This window comes from Gopherus evgoodei, chromosome 2 (genome assembly GCF_007399415.2).
Source record: "Gopherus evgoodei ecotype Sinaloan lineage chromosome 2, rGopEvg1_v1.p, whole genome shotgun sequence".
NCBI classification, from domain to species: Eukaryota; Metazoa; Chordata; order Testudines; family Testudinidae; genus Gopherus; species Gopherus evgoodei.
Window position 1 is genome coordinate 67298732 of NC_044323.1, and position 23274 is coordinate 67322005.

The 23274-nt window shown below is 39.3% G+C and overlaps 1 protein-coding gene across 3 annotated transcripts in view; it reads right to left on the reverse strand.

Moving 5' to 3' along the window:
• TBC1D5 (TBC1 domain family member 5) overlaps window positions 1-23274 on the reverse strand; it is a 518872-nt gene that overhangs the window by 429938 nt on the left and 65660 nt on the right. For 2 of the 3 annotated variants that reach the window (XM_030550913.1, XM_030550914.1), the window contains exon 3: window positions 10965-11036. The exons of the other annotated variant lie outside the window; for it this stretch is intronic. The gene's annotated coding sequence lies outside the window, so the exon portion shown is untranslated. The remainder of the gene's footprint in view (window positions 1-10964; window positions 11037-23274) is intronic. 3 annotated transcript variants of the gene reach the window in all.

Sequence of the window (23274 nt, forward strand, 5' to 3'; positions counted from 1 at the left end):
TCAAAACCTGTAATATCAATTTTAACTCAAAATGAAAATTGGTTTTGATAGGCATTTCAGATGTGGGACGATAGAATTTTTGGGTAACAAATTCTGGTTTGAGTTCTGGGAAGAGGAGTTAATTGGACTTTAAAAGCAAGTCAAATTTGTAATTTTTTGCCATATTTTCATACCTACTTGGTATTCCGGTTGTGCACATTTTGCTTTCCAAGTGATCAAAACAATGTTTTGGAAATCAGTTTAAGTGAGGGCTAGCCCAGGCAATGGACATTAAAAAAAAAACAAAAAACAAAAAAAAACACTGACATTTTGGCTTTCCCCCATCTTTACAGGAACTTTTGTATTGGAAAGCATATAGGAACCTCTTCCTGAGACTTACTATCTGTTGCCTTTCTTCAAAAATAGCAGCTTCACATGGTGATTTGGTCCAAATGTATCTACTGTACATATTGCAGTCTTGCAACTTGAGCTACTCCCTTCAGGAGCTTACAGAGAACGGAGTATTTTTGCTAAAATATTTACCTTCCTTGAAGAACAAAGTAATCTTCTACTTCAAGGGTTTCACAACAAGATACAGGAAGGCTGGCAAATAGATCCACACTATCTACTCCTATGAACAAGCCACCCTCTTGCTTCAGCTCATGAAATATGGCAAAGTCTTTTAGGCATCTCAAAATTCATTTTTAAAGGAAAATTAGGTGTTATAACGGAGCTTTTCCCTAGATAACTCTTCCTTTCTAGTATATATGACTCCAAACCTGTAGATCTAGGAAACATTTCCCAAATTACAGCAGATTTAACTGAATAGAAAAAAATTCACAAGAGAGAAAAGGGAAGAAGGTAGGCCAAGAATAATTTCGGTGGCCATTACATAAAGCAAGTGGAAAACCTTTCACACAAGTAGAAAAAGGAAAGGCAGAAAAACCTTTCAAGAGACCATCATTTAAGCAAGAACTTTGGTGTACCAGAACACTTTAGATCAGTACTGTCAGAATGCTCCTAACCTAAAGCAAGAGTTTTTTTCACTGACTTCAAAAATGAAAATCTTCAATATATACCACACCACCGATCATAATCTGAATTTTCTGCTACAGGAAAGACGCATGAAGCTGTCATAAACAGATAGCTAAGGGTTAATGTCTCTTTCACCTGAAGCACCTGACCAGAGGACCAATCAGGAAACCGGATTTTTTCAACTTTGGGTGGAGGGAATTTTGTGTCTGAGGTCTTTGTCTGTCTGCCTGCTTTCTCTGAGCTTTGGAGAAGTAGTTTCTGCTTTCTAATCTTCTGTTTCTAAGTGTAAGGACAAAGAGCTCAGATATTAAGTTATATGGTTTCTTTTCTTTGGTATTTGCATGAATATAAGTGCTGGAGTGCTTTGATTTGTATTCTTTTTGAATAAGGCTGTTTATTCATATTTCTTTTAAGCAATTAACCCTGTATTTTGTCACCTTAATACAGAGAGACCATTTGTATGTATTTTTCTTTCTTTTTTATATAAAGCTTTCTTTTAAGACCTGGTGGAGTTTTTCTTTACTCACCAGGGAATTGGTGGGAGGAAGAAATCAGGGGGAGATCTGTGTGTGTTGGATTTGCTAGCCTGATTTTGCATTCCCTCTGGGTGAAGAGGAAAGTGCTTTTGTTTCCAGGACTGGGAACAGAGAGGGGGAGTCACTCTGTTTGGATTCACAGAGCTTGTGTCTGTGTATCTCTCCAGGAGCACCTGGAGGGGGGAAGGGAAAAAGGATTATTTTCCTTTGTTGTGAGACTCAAGGGATTTGGGTCTTGGGGTCCCCAGGGAAGGTTTTTCAGGGGGACCAGAGTGCCCCAAAACACTCTAATTTTTTGGGTGGTGGCAGCAAGTACCAGGTCCAAGCTGGTAGCTAAGCTTGGAGGTTTTCATGCTAACCCCCATATTTTGGACGCTAAGGTCCAAATCTGGGACTAAAGTTATGACAGAAGCAATGCATGATCTCAGACCATGATTTCAAGTGCAACGGATCTAATTCTCTTTTGAAACGTCATTGCAATGTTTTGTTCCCCCACGTTAACTGCAGCAAACACCTAGTATTATTCTTCTGGAGCATTTCTCATGTATATACACCTAGAAGAAAACGAAATATGAATTTTCCTACCTTCACCCACAGGGTCTAAACAAACCTGACCATGAAAACTTGATAGGTGACTGACAGCTTAAATCTACAGTCTGGATATACACCTAGAACTGCTGAAACTACATGATCACTGGTGTTTAAACGACTAGTATATATTTGGACAAGATGGATAAAAGTAGCAACAGTTTTCCTTGACAGTAAGCCCTCTTTGTCGCTACATAGTCATACCACTGAGACCAAATATTCTTGCTATAGGAAAAAAAATGCAATTATTTTAGGGAATAAGACTGCAAAAATTCAATGTATTTACATGGTTACAGATTTCTAGACTTGGACAACTTTCTAATCAAACAGAGAAATATGATCCTCCATAGAGTTGTGCATGCATGAAACAGAAGCAAAGTGACCACATTTTGAATAGACAGGACTGGAAACTCTTAAATTGCTCACAAAATGTGAATTGTAAGACACTACACTGTTTCACTACTGTATACTGCACCAAAACTCAATTAAAGGCAAAATAAGGGAGAGGACAGACACCATTTGAGGGATGTCAAGTTTAAATTTATCATGAATAACAAATCTTAGCCATTTCTTTTGTAGGCTTTAGAGAAGAATTTTGGGCATCCTTTGCCACTGTCACTAAAATCAGCTACATACTGTACTTTGTGCTCTTGGAACATTTATTATCTTATATCTATATTATATACACTGAAGAGAAGAGCTCTAAAGGAGTTGCTGGACTTAACATCTGCTAAAATTTAGATAGAAACAATTTTGTTTTCTGTGACCTTACGAACATTCCACCACCAGAGGACAAGGGGCTCACTGGTATCAGGTAGTGAGTTTCAGTTGGCTTGCCCAGTTCAGTACCCCAATTCACTTATGTCACAGTCTGTATCTAAGGTATGATTGTAAAACCAATAATCCACTGATTATTAATATTCTTGCATGGTGTATGTATGTTAAGCGCCTAAAGGAATGAACAAATGTGAAAGAAATATGGGACTAAAATGCATTTGAAGCAGACAAGTCTGGGGAACGAGTAAACAGTTTTTTTTCCAGACAAAGGAAAGGCTGATGCCTCCAGCCAGATGCAAACACAATCAAGTGGCCGTTGGCTGGCATGTCAGAAGCAGTAGAGACAGATCAATTTGCACTGTAGAAAGCACCAGGATGGAAGAACCAGCATAGAACTTTCCCCATCTAACTCCATGGTACTTACCTCACAGCAAAGACACTGGACTTGGAGAAAGATACATTTAAGAAGTTCACTGGACTACAAAAGAGACGGGCAAAGAACCTCAAGTTCTCTTTCAACTAAGAAAACTGAACTGAGCATTTTGGACTTTGTGGGAGAGATTAACCAAGAGGGTAGTCAGCCATCTTGCTGGAAGGAGGTGTGGTAATAATTTTACCTTGAAACAAGACTGTAGTTTTGTGATGTTTTGGTAAGTAGAAAGTGATTTTCATTTCTACTTGTTTGTAACCATTCAGGATTTTATCCCTCATACTTGAACTTACGCAAACCCTCTCTCTTTTTGATTAAACACATTTGTTTCACTTTCACTCTAGATCAACCCAATGCTGTGTTTGACTTGAAGTGATTATTAACTCCAGTAAAAGCAACAAGCTGCTGTGCTTTTGTCTCTTTAAAAGAGCAACAGACATTATTACTTCTCAGTGTTCTAAGGGAGGACTGGACATCTCAGGACAGTTGGTTCTGCGGAAATCAGAAATTGTCGTTGTGCTGTGGTCTATTGACTAGAGGAACCAAGGTTGGTGGAAGACCATAGTGCGACTGTGGTATAACAAGCAGACTGCTGGAGTCAGACTTGCTGAACCAGGGCTGTTCAACATACAGACACTCAGTGCATGCTTATAGGCCAGGTTCAGCAGCAGAACATTTTAAGGCACTCAAGGTTACAGGACAAGTAGTGACAACCTCCCACTGGCCTGCACTGCACCCCAGAAGGTGACATTTTCCAAATGTGCATTTGAAAAAGTTTAACGATACAATAAAAGATATATAAGCATAACAGACAAAAATAAATGATCTAATAAGCTTCTTAGGAAACTGACAGTTGCATATAGTAGCTACATTGTTACTCTTTTATCCATAAGTGAATTAATGCATACTGCAAAAGTTTCTAGTCTGACCATTCCTCAAGAGATGCAAGCTAAACACAATGACGTGTCTCAACATTTATGAAGGATACTTGCATTTGGAAAAACTAAAATCCCTTAAATTACTCTCAAAAGCTCTTAATTATTAAACACCCATTTTTTTCTTTTCTTGTAAATTAACTCCACAAATGTCAAAGAGCATATAATATTATCTAAATTCAAAGAAAAGAAACAAAATACACAGTATATGCAACGTAGTAACAGACAGACAACTTCATTAGTCTGTAGCATACGACATCCAGTAGACTATTATCATAATAAATGGGAGAAGTAGGTGAGATTCTGTCAACAGTGAGGTCTGGAAAAAACAGCTTCATCTGTATGACAAATGTGTCTTCCTTAAACATACATAGGTCATGCTGACATTCAAAATCTAAACATTAAATAATTGTCTTCCTTTCATCTATTCTCTTTTCAAGTTTAACAGATTTTTTGCTACTTTGCAACAAAAATTATCTTAATTTATTAAAGATACATAGTGTATGATTTAATTTTTTAATGTAGAGGAGTTAAGTTTGCCAATATTAATGGGTAAAAGCCCAGCTGAACTAACTCATTATTTTCTGCACTTCTGCCACCAAAGTAACAATGCAAAATAGAAACCTTTGTTGTCAAGCATACAATTTTTAAAGTCTCTGTCAGGATCTATGACTCCTGTTACTGTACTCATGCAAGTAACACACAGGGGTTCAAATTATTTCAGTTCTGTAGCTGACATGCAAACCACCATTTCACGGGGATCAAACTATACATATGGTGGTGTGTTCAAGCTGCAAAGAAAGTTTTTGATATCAGAAGGAAGCAGCTTTATATTGCATGCTTTATGTTGTCCTTTTTGCAGTGTGCTTAGCTTGTAAATTCTACATTATGAGATAAGATCAATCAGAAGAAACAGCTCTAACTGTGATCCATATGCAATAAAAGTTGTAATCAATTCTTTAAAGGAAGTTAAAATATTGTCATATTTATCAATAAAAATGGCAGCTAGTTTATAGATATGAGGTCTTTCACAATTCAAAACATGTAACATAACAAATATTAACCCAATTTAAACAATTGTCTGAATGTATATAAATAATGGGAATTTGTGGGCTACTGAAATAGAAAACAGGATTACAAAGCAGCATAAGAGGCTTTTATAACTTTCACAAACATGAGAATTCTGTAAAAATATTTTAACAAGAAATGTTCAAGAGACAGTGGGTAAATTCCTCAGAAGCACTCAAATTATAAATTTTTTAAACAAATCTGCAGAGTTAGAATAATCAGTATCACTCAGTATCTAGATGCCCCATTTTTTTGACTCTCATTAATCTAAGCATTGACCTGGGTTATTCCTGCTGCATTGCTGGATGAGCTAACAATGGATGAAGATGACGTATCCAGGCTGGTTTCATCTATCTTTCAGCTGCTTTCAACACAGTTGATTATGAGGTTTTCACCACACACATGCAGTCTTCAGCAGAAGTTGATGGCATAACTCTTAAATGAATTCATTCTTCTCTCAACCAAATCCCAGATGGTAATATTGGGCAATTGTACATCTACCACAAGAGCAACCACATGGTGTTGTACAATCTTCCACCTGTCCTCTCGCTTGTTCAATAAGTATATGAGGCTGTGAGGAGTACGAGTGAGGAAACATGGGTTGTAACATCTTTAGCAATTTGATGACACTTATCCGTGTTCTAATCTCCTCTCACCCAGATGCTGGTACTGAACTGACTTCCTTCTCCACTGTCTGGAGGAGATTTGGGCATGGATAAAGAAACTGGCAGAGAGTCAATTCAGGTAAGACAAATGTGATGAGGTGGGTTGAAGAATACAACCTGAAGATAAGGCAAAAATTGTACCTGTCCATCCATTGGAGATGTCTTCCCACCAAGTTTTGCTCATGACTCTTGCCCACATGCCCAGGGTTTAACTGATCGCCATATTTGGGGTTGGGAAGGAATTTTCCTCCAGGGCAGATTGGCAGAGGCCCTGGAGGTTTTTCACCTTCCTCTGCAGCATGGGGCATGGGTCACTTGCGGGAGGATTCTCTGCAGAGGTCTTCAAACCACAATTTGAGGACTTCAATAACTCAGACATAGGTTAGGGGTTTGTTACAGAAGCGGGTGGGTGAGATTCTGTGGCCTGCATTGTGCAGGAGGTCAGACTAGATGATCATAATGGTCCCTTCTGACCTTAAAGTCTATGAGTCTATGTTTGGAAACTAGGAATCCAACTAGACTCCAAATTTTTGCTGGACAATCACCTTTCAGTATTAGCTTTTTGTTATTTGCATTTGTTTAGGAAGTTGTCTCTCTCATGACTGTCACCACTTCATCTTAAATGATCTCTTGAAATATGTATTAACTACCTATGCTAAGCAAAATACAAGGTGGAAGAGATTGTTGTGACACTGTTTCCCAGACCCAAAGAAGAGTATGTGTACTCTGTGTACACTGAAAGCTTGTCTATTTTGCCAATGGAAGTTGGTCCAATAATAAGATATTAGACTCACTTACCTTGTACCTTAAGGATGGATTACTGTAACGCTTGGACTTTCAGCTAGCAAGAGATGTTAAAAGTAACAAGAAGGGTTTCTTCAGGTATGTTAGCAACAAGAAGAAAGTCAAGGAAAGTGTAGGCCCCTTATTGAATGAGGGAGGCAACCCAGTGACAGAGGATGTGGAAAAAAGCTAATGTACTCAATGATTTTTTTGCCTCTGTCTTCACAAACAAAGTCAGCTCCCAAAGTGCTGCACTGGGCAGGACAGTATGGGAAGAAGGTGACCAGTCCTCTGTGGAAAAAGAAGTGGTTCAGGACTATTTAGAAAAACTGGATGAGCACAAGTCCATGGAGCCGGATGCGCTGCATCCGAGGGTGCTAAAGGAGTTGGCGGATATGATTGCAGAGCCATTGGCCACAGGACCGGTGCTAGGGGTTTTAGCGCCCTAGGCGCACGGCAATTTCACCACCCCGCACGCTGTTCCCGCAGCTCCGGTGGAGCTGCCGCAGCGGTGGCTGCAGATGGTCAGCTGCTCCCGTGGCTCCGGTGGAGCTGCCACAGTCGTGCCTGCAGGAGGTCCACCAGAGCCGCGTGAGCAGCCGACCGTCCACAGGCACGACTGCGGCAGCTCCACTGGAGCCGCCTGCCGCCCCCTCCGGCAAAACGCCGCCCACCAATAATCCTGGTGCCCTAGGCGATTGCCTAGGCCACCTAAATGAAAGCGCCGGCCCTGATTGGCCATTATCTTTGAAAACTCATGGTGATCGAGGGAGGTCCTGGATGACTGGAAAAAAGCTAATCTAGAAGGAGGAGGATCCGGGGAACTACAGGCCAGTCAGCCTCACCTCAGTTCCTGGAAAAATCATGGACCAAGTCCTCAAGGAATCAATTCTGAAGCACTTGGAGAGGAAAGTGATCAGCAACAGTTAGCATGGATTCATCAAGGACAAATCATGTCTGACTAACCTAATTGCCTTCTATGAGGAGATAATTGGGTCTGTGGATGAGGGAAAAGCAGTGGATGTATTCCCTGACAATGGCTCCATGTCTAGGTGGCAGCTGGTTTCAAGCAGAGTGTCCCAAGGGTCGGTTTTGTCAAATATCTTCATTAATGATCTGGAGGATGGCCTGGACTGCACACACTGCAAATTTGCAGATGACACTAAACTGGGAGGAGTGGTAGATACGCTGGAGAGTTCGGATAGGATACAGAGGGACCTAGACAAATTAGAGGATTGGGCCAAAAGAAACCTGATGAGGTTCAACAAGGACAAGTGCAGAGCCCTGCACTTAGGACGGAAGAATCCCATTCACTGTTACAGACTAGGGACCAAATGGTTAGGAAGCAGTTCTGCAGAAAAGGAACTAGAGGGTTACAGTGGATGAGAAGCTGGATATGAGTCAACAGTGTGCCCTTGTTGCCAGGAAGGCTAATGGCATTTTGGGCTGCATAAGTAAGGGCATTGCCAACAGATTAAGGGACGTGATCATTCCCCTCTATTTGACATTGGTGAGGCCTCAGTTGGAGTACTGTGTCCAGTTTTGGGCCCCATACTACAAGAAGGATGTGGAAAAATTGGAAAAAAAGAGTCCAGCAGAAGACAACAAAAAATGATTAGGGGGCTGGAGCACATGACTTATGAGAAGAGGCTGAGGGAACTGGGATTGTTTAGTCTACAGAAGAGAAGAATGAGGGAGGATTTGATAGCTATTTCAACTATCTGAAAGGGGATTCCAAAGAGGATGGATCTAGACTGTTCTCAGTGGTACCTGATGACAGAACAAGGAGTAATGGTCTCAAGTTGCAGTGGGGGAGGTTTAGGTTGGATATTCGGAAAAACGTTTCACTAGGAGGGTGGTGAAGCACTGGAATGGGTTACCTAGGGAGGTGGTGGACTCTCCTTCCTTAGGTTTTTAAGGTCAGGCTTGACAGAGCCCTGGCTGGGATGATTTAGTTGGGAATTGGTCCTGCTTTGAGCAGGGAGTTGGACTAGATGACCTCCTGAGGTCCCTTCCAATCCTGATATTCTATGATTCTATGCTCGATTTGGAGCTACATTTGAAATCCATTCAAAAGATAAGGCTAGTACAGAACATGGAGTTGGCTAATTAAGCAGAATGTCCAACTGCATATTCAACCAGTACTACATGAGCCACACTGGCTGCTTATTGGTTTCCAGATGAAAATAAATGTTGAAATTTACCTATAAAATTCTAAATGTTTTAGGACCTTCCTGTCTAAGAGGTCATATCTCTCTCCCTTATTGCCATAGTTAAGATCTATGGAGGTACTTCATCTCAGCACACAAGGGGGATCAGTTCCTTGAAAGCCACTTTCCTTTGGAATGCACTCCACTTATGATCAGAAATAGCCCAAATCTGTTTGCTTAGTGGCTATGCTGTAGAGCTCCTGTTTTTAAGATCAGCGAAGAATCCTGTGGCACCTTATAGACTCACAGACGTATTGGAGCATGAACTTCCGTGGGTGAATACCCACTTCGTCGGATGCATCCGACGAAGTGGGTATTCACTCACGAAGGCTCATGCTCCAATATGTCTGAGAGTCTATAATGTGCCACAGGACTCTTTGCTGCTTTTACAGATCCAGACTAAAACAGCTACCCCTCTGAAACTTGTTTTTAAGATGGAGGTTGAGGAAACAAATACTCTCCAAGAAATGATGTATAAGGAAGGCGGGCAATTTCTTTTTAATCTGTTTTGTGCTGTATGGCTATTCAGCTACTATATGTTGTGGGCTGCATTTTGTTTCTCTTTTCATATTGTTATATTGATTTTATTGTGTTTTTGATCAACTGTCCAAAGTAAGATAAATAATTCCTGTCTTTCTAAATCTGAATGAATATATAAATGTTCAAAAGATTAATTTAAAAATTCAGCTAGAAATCCTAATTTAGAAGTGATGAAATTTAAACCATCACTACAGTTAGTACCAATTCGTACTAATATCAATCATCTCACAAGGAATACTAAGGACCAAATAAGCAACAGAAAAAGCCACTTTCACATACCAAGAACTGTCTCCCCTAGGTGAAGACTGAGGCCCAGCAAATTAGTGGGATGGTGTGGAGACATTAGCACTGCCATTGCAAATTCTGTGTTCCATAAGAAGCAGTCAAAGTGGTAGATGCGAAGATACTGTGGCGATGAGGGTGGTATAACTAGTTATATACACAACAGAATATTTTTCCCCATACTTTTACTTTCTGAGAAGCGTGTTTGGTTTATTGTGTTAGAAAAAGGGATTCACAGAGATGGACTCATTACAAACAGCACAGTGGTGGATCAACAATGGCCTGAGTATGCATGCATGAAGCCAATACATTGCTCCAGTCTGAGTGTTGGGATGCACAAAACCTAGAGAAATTTACACAGTGACATTTTTAAAATGTCTGGAAGAAGTCTGTTCCTAGAGTGTTCTCATTTCAAGTAATTTTTATTTAAGACCTTATTCTATAGTTCAGTGACAATGTTTCCTAAGCAAGTTCTGAAGATCAAATGGGTCCCAGCCATGGAGTAGGAGTCCCATCATAGTAGTAGGAAGCGAGGCAAACTAAGTCCAATTTAAAATAGTGTCCTTGAGCATGTAACTGGAGTTGAGTTTTCAGATGCAAGGTAGTTAATTGCTTTAACTTATTCGCAGAAAATGAAAACAGTCTGTAAATTCACAAATATAATTTCACAAAGAGTACACCTTAATACAGTGGATATTTTCCTTACCATAGTCTGTCTCAAAGTTTAACATACCAATGAGATACTTATTAAGAGTTTTCTATCACTATAATTTCCCCAAGCACTCAACCACCACCTTTTCCCAAACCAAAGATTGAAAATAAGAATTTTCATAGACATCTGGGACTTTTTCCTATATACAGTTAAAGGCTACAAAAATATGTCAAATATATGCTTGCATTACCCTTTATCTACCAGTAAGATAAAAACAGAATTTATTTTTGTTTTATTTGGTATAAAATGGTCTTTTATTGCTATGTTCTATTTGTGAACAAATGTTCTTATTTCATCGGTTCTAAGATAACTTTTTTATTGTTATTTATCATTAATAAAAGCAATACATGCAATACAGTGCAAGTCTCTTATAATTCAGTCTTTATAAATAAAAAATAGAACCATAAGCAGAGTTTCACCTTACCAAGAGCAGACCAAATGAGGCAAAAGATCTCTGTTTTCACCTTAAGAAATGTGTTCAGTCCCTTCTTCACCCCTAAAGTTAAAGATATGATAGTAGTTTTAACTTCACACCTACTGGGATGCAGTTGTAAGCAAGACCGGTGTATTTTCTATTCATTCCAAGAGGGAGCTGCTGCAGCAAGATCAGGAAACTGGGGTTCTTTTTTAATCTCAAGAACTGGGATACTGGGGAGGAATATTCTACTTCCCCACTCAGCAACATTAGGGAAGAGGATGAGGAGGGGAATGCAATAACCCTTCTAAAAGGTAGGTGGTGGTAACTACAGCTGACCAGAGGATGACCGTTCATTTTTCAGCAACTTTCAAGTTTTCAAAATTTGTTTTCATTCTACCATTGAATAAAAAAACATGGACATGTCACATTATAGCCTGGCAGCAAGGGTACTGGCCTGAGATATAGTAGGCCCAGGATCAGATCTCTTCCTTCCTTGTGTAGAGCAGAGTTTTTCCATCCCAATCAGGGACAGCAGGGACTTGAACACCTGGATCTCCTACATCCCAGGCCAATACCCTAACCACCCAGCCAGTCTGTCACTCTGTCTCTCTGCTAAAGCTTTCCCAATGAAGGTTTTGTGGAAAATGTTGTAGTTTCACTGAATCAGCATCTTTTGTCAAATTGGCAACAGAGATGTCAGTCAGTTTCTGCTGTGGAAGACCGGAAGGATGCAATTAGGGTGGGAAACACACACAACAGACCCCTATGCTCTGTGCAACCTTCCTGAATAGTTTTATGCCAGGGACAGGGTGAAGATATGCTAGAGAATCTAAACACCAAAGGCTTAGAGAATTTGGAGGAAGCAAAGACTTATTCAAGAGAAGGGCTCATTTATCAAAATTAGCAGTAGTGTAGTAATTCTTCAATAGTCATGGATAAAAGACTATAGACCAGATTTCCAAAAGAGCATACCTCCTATTTAGGCACCTGAAAGGAGTGGCCAGATTTTCAAAACTGCTCAGCTCTCAATCAAGATTGGATCAAACTGCACTGTGAGGTTTTGAACAAAATGTTCCTAAGGCTGGAAAAATTCAGCAGGAGCCACCAGTACACTAAAGTCTCAGATTTTTATCTTAAAAGTAAAATGATTTCAGTCTTTTCAAGCAGAACTAGTCAATTTTGCCAGGCAATATCATAAATGTGTCAACAGAAATGATTTGCACCGCATCATGTCAATTATTTTAAGTCTAGCAAAAAGTATCTGGCCATATTTGCTAAAGGAAATCCTATCAAAAATCAACTACAGCGTGTCCATTTGTTGAGGGAAAGGAAGGAAGAGGAGTTTCCAAAATACAGTTTTAAAGTATAATTATTAAATGCAGCAAACTTCTGGAATAAAAGGACTTACAAAAAACACAATTGCAAGCAATTAAGACATAAGAGGAACTAACTCTTTTGACACAAGTTAAATGAATGGGACTAAATGCTTCCAATACTTTTCCAAGATTGCTGATGAAATGCAAATGTCAAAAACTAATCTCAGATTGACCCACTAGAAATATCTAGAAACAAAATCTCATGAGGTATTTATAAATAAAAATGTAAACCAATAGAAATGGTTTGTGCTGCATCATGTCAATTGATTGAAGTTCAGGGTTTTTTCATTATCTGACCATATTTGCTACTGGAAACTTTCTATTCCTAATATAAACTTGAAGTCATTTGAAATTCAATCACAGTAATCTAAATGACCAGTTAATAGCCAAATAAATAATAGATTCAGTGTAGATTTTACTCTGTGGCATAAATTTGTTGACAATACATTTCTCAATAAAGAAAAATTGAATTATAGCCTGAAGGTGGTTTAATTTGGTACAAATTTTGAATAATGTCATATACATTTTCAAAGCAGATGCTAAGAGACTCTACAAGGACACTCTGCTCAATCAGAAGCCAGATTAAAGTTCCATCTGGATCCTAATAGTACCACTGTTCTATTACAATTACCAGAGTCAACAATGTTATACTCTACAATTGTACAACACACACCTCCTCCTCTTCAAAATGTAACTATTACTGCCGCAGAAATCAAGCAACCACTTCATAAATATATCTAAAAAGAAACTTTTTCAAGCAGCCAGAATCATGTGTATCTATAACTAGGCTAGTATGACATTCCTCCCAAAACTGCTGTTATTGAAAGTAATTAATGGTGAGTTTAAATAGTTCCATGTGATTTAACAGTATTCTTAAGAGGCAACATATGATTTGGTACCACCTTTACTCAAATACATCATACAAATATTGCGTCAATGCATCATTAAAATAATAAATCTTCCAGTAACCGTGATGTTGAAAATCTCAGCAAACCAAAAATAATAAAAACTACATACTTGAAATATAATTGAAGATTGAAATTTGAAGTGCACTCTCAGAAAACAGAGTACCACCTTGATTTACCCAACATCCAGAATGCCCATTTTGTCTTACAATGTCTCCCAGCTGCAACATGCTATTCTAAACAAGTTCTGCCCTAGGTAACTCCATTTTTGGTTGTATTCTATGCAACAACTAGAGTACAGGCACTACACACCATAGTAAAAACAGGCTGTGTACACCTTTGTCACTGCAGTGTGTAGCTACACATGGCAGTGAAAGGTTCTGGCAGGGTGGAGACAACAAGGCAGGCAGCAGGATACTATTATTTTTAGCAGTGTAGAAGCGGGAGGCACTGCTAGGGTGTGTAGAGAGCCATGTAGAGTACAGTATATACCTTGCAGGTTCAGGCATGTAGAGTACTCTACTCACCTCAGCTGTGCCTCACCATCTACACCGCTATTTTATACTGGTGCTAGCTGGGTGTGCATTGTCTGTACGCTACACATCGCTATAAGTATAGACATACCTTTATAATCAATCCAAGAGATCCTTATATGGAACAGGGGTAGAACTCTGACTACAAATTTTAACAGTTATAAAATTTAACAGGTATAACAGCTTTTTTCTTAAATTTTTTAAGCTGAAAGCTTAAGTCTAAACTCCAGTGCAAATTCTACAGAAAACATTACAAAAGCAAATCATAACACTGATTCTGATACATTGTCAGGCAAAAGAAACACACAAACCGCCTTAAATCTACCATTTTTAACAACAAAAATTTGGAATGAGTAATTGATTATATAAATAATTACATCTCATTACACATTTTCAAACAAAGGTACACATTTATTGCAACCAACAGCTAAAAAAAAAAAAACATCAATGCTCTGTTTCCTAATCTTAAATAGCAGAGTGTTAGATATCAAGTGTTATTTGTAATTTCTCTCAGCTAACAATAAAGGTAAAAAAGAGTTAAGTACTCTTAAGAGTTAATTACTGTATAGTTAGTCACAACAGTTTCATTAGTGAGGGACCAAAAGAATAGTGTCTTCCCTTCCTCATATTTCAGAAGAGTTTTATTTGCAGGTTACTTAGTATTTATACACTGTTCACGGTATTATGGACAGACAGAATTTTGATTCACCCCTAGGAAGTTTTAGAAATAAAGCAACAGTTTGGACCAACAAAACGTGTCCTACCTTTATTGTAGTTCTTCACTATTATTCCTGAAAATAGTACTTGGGAGATCTCTGTTTGCATGACCTCCTGAAACAGGCAGGTGACACAGCATCTCAAAAGTTGAGCAGACAAAGATCTATGGGAGAGTTAGGTCAAACCCCAGAAACCTGATCTTCAGCCTAGATGTCAAGATCAAGGACAGTACAACCTAGCTACTGTCTTGGACATACCATAATCTCATTAAGCCAGTGATTAGAAATCTTCCAGCCCCCAGGCAACATGACCAACCAATGATCCTGATTTGACTATGAAAACTCACGGTCTTCAACAGATTCCAAAGACTACTAAACCACAGTACTCCAACCACAAGATGAGTAGTCAAGAATCTGGTGAATCATCCTCATTGTACACTAGCCTCAACCATTGACACACTGGCTCCCAAACAGCCCCTTCTCCCCATCTCCAGTAGAGATCACCTTGGTTTTTTGACACTCTGCACCAAATAGAAAGGGGAGGAAACTTGGACATCAACAGTGGAAAACAAAGGCTGAAACAGACAGGATGAAACAATTCCCCCAAATCCTTGTATGAGGCAATATTAAAGGCCAGGGGTCGGCAACCTTTCAGAAGTGGTGTGCCAAGTCTTCATTTATTCACTCTAATTTAAGGTTTCAAGTGCCAGTAATATATTTTAATGTTTTAGAAGGTCACTTTCTATAAGTCTATAATATATAACTAAATTATTGTTGTACGTAAAGGAAATAAGGTTTTAAAATGTTTAAGAAGCTTCATTTAAAATTAAATTAAAATGCAGAGCCCCCCGGACTGGTGGCCAGGACCAGGGCAGGGTAAGTGCCACTGAAAATCAGCTCACGTGCCACCTTCGGCATGCGTGCCACAGGTTGCCTACCCCTGTTATAGGCCAAGAGTACCTTCCAATCATCCTCCACTGAAGATGCCAAATCCCATCCCAAGGAGTTTTCCAGGGTGGTAAATCACTTCATGGATCCTGACTGCCTACAACATGTATCAGAACTAGCACTACATACCCCCAAAAAAGTCCTACTTCACTGAAAATATTACATTCAGGAAGCTCTCTCAAACTGCAAACTGTCTATAACCACACAAAAGCCCAACCTCTGCCTTCCCAGAGTTCAGTACACACAAATAAGTACACACAATAAGTTCTCGCCACCATAAAGGAGTCTCAATCCAAGACTTGTGACTCTAACCCAGGACATTCCTGATTTGTGAAAGAGTCACGAGGAACTGACACATTCTTGACCAAAACAGCCAGTGTCAGAACACACAGTGTCAGCAGTCTAACACTGAAGAAACCAATGTATCCAAAGTAGATACCAACTAATTACTGCCCATGTTAAACCCTACCTTTCCTGAGCAAGGAAAACTAGCAAAAGGGAGGCTTCAGTTAGATTAGCCTGAAGTTAACAGTCTAGACCTGACACAATCTGGATTCAGTCCAGCACATGGAACCAAAACTGCCCTTGGAGCACTATGGAGGGTCTCCTCCATCAATGGAAAAAGAGCAGACAACCATTCTCATCCTCCTGGACTTCTCTGCAGCATTCAACACCATGAGATGCTACTTTCTCACTTGAAAGAGGCAGCAGGGGTCCAGGTTAATACACTAGTTACAGTCCTTCCTGGAGGGATATACCCAATAAATAGTGATGTGAAACTGCAACTCCACCACAAGACCTCTCACTTATGGACTCCCACAAGAACCAATTCTCTCTTCCATTTCTTTCAACATGTACATGCAACCACTAAGTGAACTGGTCACATAACATTGACTCAAGTGCTAAAATGCAGATGACACAGAGGTTTACCTATTCTTCACCACACAATCCCACCACTACTACCAAAACAGCCTATTGCTTGGATGAGAGTTCATGGACAAAGAACAGCTGGCTGAATCTAAATCTGAGCAAGACAGAGACGGTACTGATGGAGAGGAAAGCATTTTGAAGAGTCTGCAGCCATTGTGCAGTCTCCTTTGAATGTACACATCCATAATTGACTCATTCTGGACATTGTTTTTAAGTACTCTTGGATTCCTCGCTGATGCTAAGCTTTCACATAGCAGCATCAATGAGTAACAACTTCTATCATCTTCAGGTGGCTAGCAGACTCTGTCCCTTCCTGGCTGATGATGACCTGGCCTCAGTTATTCACGCCTTTATCACTCTTGGCTGGACTAGAGTAATATGAAACCTGGGCATGAAGCACTGCACTTGGGAAATTCAGAAATAGTTTCAGAAAGCTGCAGCATGTCTTCTCAGCAACACTAGCTACAGGAAACACATTAAACCTGTTCTTCACTCTCTACACTGGCTTCCCATGAATAGTAAATAAAGTTCAAGGTCTTAGTCCTCATTTTCAAGGCCCTCCATGATCTGGGCCCAGGACATCTAAAAGACCACCTAAAGCTCTGCGATGAAGACCATGATCAAGAACTATGCTCCTCTGGCACAATGGAACTCTCTACCATAAGGATAAAGCTTGTTTGTGTGCGACACAGAACTTCTTGGGGAGGGGGGGGTCGGCTCTAGAATTAATTCAGACCACACTCTGAAGCAATTCATGGATCACTTCAAGATTCAATGCTTTAGAACTTAAGTTTTGTAGGTAGCCCCATACTGAAACCTCTGGAGAGTAGCTAGGATGTTCACTTGATTATTCTTTTCTGTGCTAGAAAAGGTTAGTGTTGAACCATACCTCCAGATAAAACAAGCCCAATGAAAAGACAACGGAGCTCTTCTCCTCAATTATCCAACTTTTGGTCTCCAAGATGCTGCAAATTTTATTAATCACTAGTGTGGCCAATTGCTTCAGTTTGAAATAATCAGCTAGCACACAACCTCTGTTTTCTTAATTCAGTTGCCAGCAGTGCCATGACCTTGATAAAGGTTCTTGGAATTGTAGTTAGGCCAAACAGAACAGCCTATGTTTGGCACAGAATAACTAAATGTAGGTACACTGAGACTGAAAATGAATACACGCTGATAATCATTCACCTGAACGACACGACTCAGACTCTGTTTTGAAGCTTGACACCCTGAAGACAAGACAAAAAAAAATCACTCTTCAAACCCAAGACCACATGCAGGTCTCCTATGATTCTTGGGATGGTGAAATAGATCAGATAAACTCCTTTACACTTCTAACCCTCTGGGACTGGAGCTATGGTTTCAAGAGGGTAGCTCAAAATGTTTTGTATTTTGTGCTCTTTGGATGGACCAGATCAGGAAGACTAAATGAAAGAGCTACTGAAAGATTCTCCACTGACTCTATTGTAGGCCAAAAAGAGATACTATCTAGGGCTCACTAACTAGTCTTTTGGACCCAGGCATGAAATAAATCCTATTTTTCCATTAGTAATGGGGATGTGAATTGGCCTCAGCAACTTCAAGCTGATTATTTGATGCTCCTCTACCCTCTCTCTGGTGATGAAAGTTGATTAAAGCGCTCTTTAAATTGATTTACAGCTAGTTGCCCAAACTGATGTTCCTAAACCTGTACCTATGGAAACTCACTTAGAGCCACAACTGAGACAATATGGGACATTAATCCTGAACTCTTGGAGTGGGACAGAAACTATATTTTCTTGAATTCTTTAACATATAGCAGCCCTTCCCTTAAACTTAAGGGCTATTTGAAGATAATTAAGTCCTACCTTGTAAATTACCTTTTTGCAAAGGAGACCACCAATGTAAAAGCCCTATTACATCTGAGTAATGTGTATATATCTGGTTTATATTTTTAAAGTTTTCAGTTCTGAAATGCAAAAGTTTATACTGCAGACCTGCCCATACTATCTGAGGCCAGTTACCTCAATTTTTTTCCCCTATCCAATTTCCCCTCCTCACCCTCTGAAGTCCCTCCCTCACTTCTCCCTTTCTAAATTATATTTTCACTTATCTCACTCTGCTTCAGTTCCCTCATCTGGTTTCTTTCCTTTCTTCTCTTTCCTCAATTTACCTGCCTCTATCCCCCTGCCCCTGACTCCTCATGCTGTAGGTCGAGAGGGACAGGTCCTCCTTGCAGACAATAAGCATTCTAGATGTGGCTTCCTGAAAGAAAAGGAAGAGAAGCCAGCAGGTGACAAGATGAGTTGAAATTGAAGTCACAATCTGCTCTGCAGTTTCAACCTAGCTCCAGGGTGTTTCTGAAATAGGAAGGAGACTTCCCTCTGCTGCTCTCCTGTCCCTTTATTTTGTCATTGCTTCTGACTGAGTGGTCACAGCAGGTGAAACACCTGTCCCTCTCTCCTCAGTGGTCTCTTTTCCCCTTTCAGGTCAGGAACCAGCTTAGTGGTCTGAAGTGAACCTTACTATAGTTATCATGGAGAGGATAAGGTGGGATGCATTTCTTCAAGCAGTTACTTTTAAGAGGAAATAAAAGCAGTCTTTGCCAGTTAGACTTATGCACACACCTCTGGATCAACAGAAAATAGTTCAATGTTACAGTATCACTCAGCATTCTCTACTCTGTACATCACATACTGCACCTAGCTCACATATGCAATGAAAAGGAAGTTAACAAAAATGGGATTTGGGGCGACTGGGAAGAGTAATTCTCTCTCCAACCTGAAGAAAGTTTAGACAAACTTGCCTTTGATAATCGACTGAACAAGCTGCACTGCAAGTATCAAGGGATGGTGTAGGGATACCTAGCAGGTGCTGCAGTTTATCACAAAACCGTCTAAAATAATTGGAAGTGACAACCAGCACTACCACAAATGATTTATTAGTCTTTCACTCAGCTTTTCAGCTTCCTCAGGGCCAGAATAAATAATTTACCAACTCTGTATCTTCCAATCATTAATTCTTCCCTGTGCATCCAAACTACATTTAACTCTGCTGGGTTCAGTGGAATTAGAAACACAATAGGAAGATTCCTCCCTGCTTCCTCTCAAGTATATTATCTGACTGTATCTAAAGGTAAAATTGTCAATCACTATTTATATCTGGTGACAGAAAAATTTAAATGATTAGATCTGGTAACTAATGTGGAATCAGAATATCCATGGAATAAAATTAGAAAGTTAAACTGGAGGGACAGCAACAATGAAACATTCCCAGGGGATCAGGAGTGTGTTCAAGATATAAGGTACAGATATGAACCGAGCATATTGATCAGCATCGCCTCTCTGATCCATGAATTAATACCAGCATTAGAGAGAAACTGCTAACGTAGCCTACAACGTAAACATAAAACAAAGCCATTGGATGGGAGAAGGTTGGAGAAGTCGTAAAATAGAAAAAAAAATAACCAAGAGAGATTAAATATTCTCACAGCTATAAGAAGAGAAGACCTATGGAAATATCTTAATTATTTTAAATCAAATTTTAATTAACTATACTATAGATTTGCTAGGATATGTCTTTTAATTCAAAGCATGAAGAGGGGAAAAGAGTATTACGCAAGGCAGATTTAGGACCAAAGAGCATAAAAATAATATAAAACTATAGTACACTTTCAAATTTAGAGTATATAAGATACTATATTTCTATTAATTATGTAGAGAAAACAAAATCACACCCTAAATCCATTTTTGATATAAGCTAGTCTTGTCTCATTAAATCAGCATCTATGATTAAAACAGAGATCATTTTTGGTACATAATGGTTTGCATTGTTAGAGCAGCATCTGTTTGTTGCACAGCATAACACATTTTTCAGCTTTAAGAAACTGTACTCATATGGAAGAAACCACCCAGACTTTGATGATACAAAAAATATTTTTGCTTCCAAATGTATTTTTGTACTAAATGGGTTAACAACATTAATGTGTTAATATTTTGCATTCTCAGAAGAAGAGTCAAGCTGTTGGAAACATACGAAGAAGAACTTCATGGTACTAACAGCTTTCTTTTCAGTCCTATGGGACTGAAACAACTCAAACTTTAAGTGCTTAGAAGAAAAGCTCTGAAGGCTGATCAATAGGGCTTTCACCAAATGATAATACAGTCTGAAATGAAATAAATTGGCCATAACAAAAATGCCTTACCCTTTTTCTCCTCATTAATCTCAATATAGAGAAAACTACAGTATGAACTACATGAGTCCAGAAAAAAACTCAACATACAAATCACAACTATGGTATTTCTTTACACTACTTTAAATAATACAAAATAGCTTGTATAAACAATTCTCTAAAATGAAAAGTGAAAAGGAATTAATTGGCCCCTATATGTCCTTTTCTTAAACATCATCAATTAACTTTGCCTTTAAGAGTTAAAATTCTAAAATTTGTATATCAACTCTACGGGATAGTAAGAGGTCTCCTTCCTTCAGTTCAGCTCTAGAACCTGATCTGCTATAATTGATTCAGTTAATACTGTCATATTTCAGTCAAACTCTAACAGCTACTTTCTAAAGGGATTGAAAAAAATTCCTTCATATGGGTAACGGGGTCTTAAAAAAGCCCCAAACCAATAACAAAAAAACCCAGTGCAGTTTGGCAACAAAAATGAAACACGGAAAAACCAAATTAAAAGGCAAGAAATTGCCATTCTCCATGCTTTCTCAAGCAGTGGGACAAAAACAGTACCTAGACTCATAGCAAACATAAGAGATGTACCTTGAAAAACATACCGAAGAGAACAAACATACAGGAAAGGCCCACATAGGCCACCCAGACGTTTCAGCTTGAGAACAGCATTGTGAGCCGGATACAACTTGCCACTATGCATTCCTAGCCAATACAGGGACTGGAAATGGAAGTCTTCCAGTTGGTCTGAGGGACTGGCTCAAAGTTCTTCATCCACTTGCTGCTGGCTGTTTAATACTGCTCAAGACCACAGGCTACAGCACTCTGCCAGTTTCAGCTCTACTCCAGATTCCAGCTCTGCTGCTGTCAAGAGCAGATAACAGGTGAGGCCTCGCCTACCATTCTGCTTATTCCTGCAGCCCATACTAGCCAGCAGCAGCCAGGAGGCATGTATAAGCAATTCCCATCCAGCAAGGTGGCATCCCCTAACTATTCCCCCGTCTCCCAGTCCTAGGTAAGACAAGTCAGTCAAATGGGACATGTGGAATGTTGAGGTGAGAAGTAATTTTTAAAAAAATAGACAGCTTAGGCATACAGCATATTTCTCCTGTAAAAGGTTCCTCCTCTTGGGAAGAATAACCCAGATCTCATGAACAAGACTTCTCCTTTCTCTCTGTAGATAGTCCTACATCATTCACATCAGCTTCATTCCCTTTCCTCCCTCACATGTATGCAAATTACTCATTGTGGTATCCATTTTTCTAAGCAAACAATGCTTGGGATATGCCTGTATGTCTTTGATGCAGAATCAGTAAGTGGAGACTACGACAATGAAGCTTAAGAGTCATGCATACTTTCCTTAGGGCCCTGAAACAGCAAACAGATGATTTGACTTTTTAACTTCCAGTATCTTGCTCAGAGAGACAAGGTAGAGGGGGTAATATCTTTAACTGGACCAACTTCTGCTGGTGAGTCACAAGCTTTCGAGCCACACAGAGCTCTTTTTCAGATCTGGTAAAAGTACTGTGAGCATCATAGCTAAATGCGAGGTGAAACAGATTCTTTAGCACAAATAGTTAGCTCATATTCTAAGAGACCATTCAAGGTAGAGTGATCCATTAAAACCTCTGAAGTCATAGGATAAGAAGAAGGGGTTAGTGGGTTACATATTTTTGTAATAAGCCATAAATCCAGTGTTTCTGTGTTCCACCTGGCATTTAGCTGTAATGCTTCAAGTAACTTTTCCAGACCTGAAGAACAGTTGGGTGTGGCTCAAAAGCCTGCCTCTGTCACCAACAGAAGTTGGTCCAATACAAGGTATTACCTCACCCACCTTGTCTCTTGTAATATCCTGGGAACAACACTACTACAACCACACTGAATACAACAACAATAGTGACTTGTTTGGATAGTTATGCAAAGTTCCTCATACCAAGGGCATGATGGTACCTTGTTATGGACAGAACAAATTGATCCAAATGAAAAATATAGGATGGAACCATCTTGATAAGTAAATGGGGCTTGATCTGTATCTTTTTCTGATGAAAAAGCAAATACTGATTCTTGATTGATATAGGCTGAAGCTTCCCAAATCAACTGAACATACAAGCACTAGTAAATCAGTTTTAAGAGAGCAGAATTGTAAAATCCCTTTTTTAGGGATGGGGGGGAGGGAATGTTTGAGATACCACTCTGCAATGGATGGAAATCCTATAAAGCCGGAATTTCATCTTCAGCTTACCGGCTGCTCTAAAAATTCACCACCTCCATGTGGGAACCCACAAAGGAATGTTCTCTTGTGTTTCTTCAAAACACAATAGCTGCTGCATCAATATACAAGAAACTGACAATGGACCTTTAGTCAGGCTGTAATGAAAGACTGATAGGAATGCCATAACCAGGAATGTTTAGTTTTTGATTTGTGAAATATGCAATGATCAGGAATCTCGCATTTTACAATAATTTAAGTACAACACAAACAAGAACAGAACTTGAAAAATATCAGCTTTGATAACTCTCCAGCTAACGCATAAGATCACAATTTTCTATATCACAGTCAACTTCAGTGTGATTTTTTTCACCTTTCTCCCTGTAGTTTCCTCCCTTCATGTTTATTGATCACAGACCATTTGTATACCCAAGCAAAGTATAAATATAAGGCAAAGGGAGAGGATATTTAGGAATAATACCTAACTCTTATATAGCATTTTTCATCTTTCAATCTCACGTCGGAGAGAAAGGT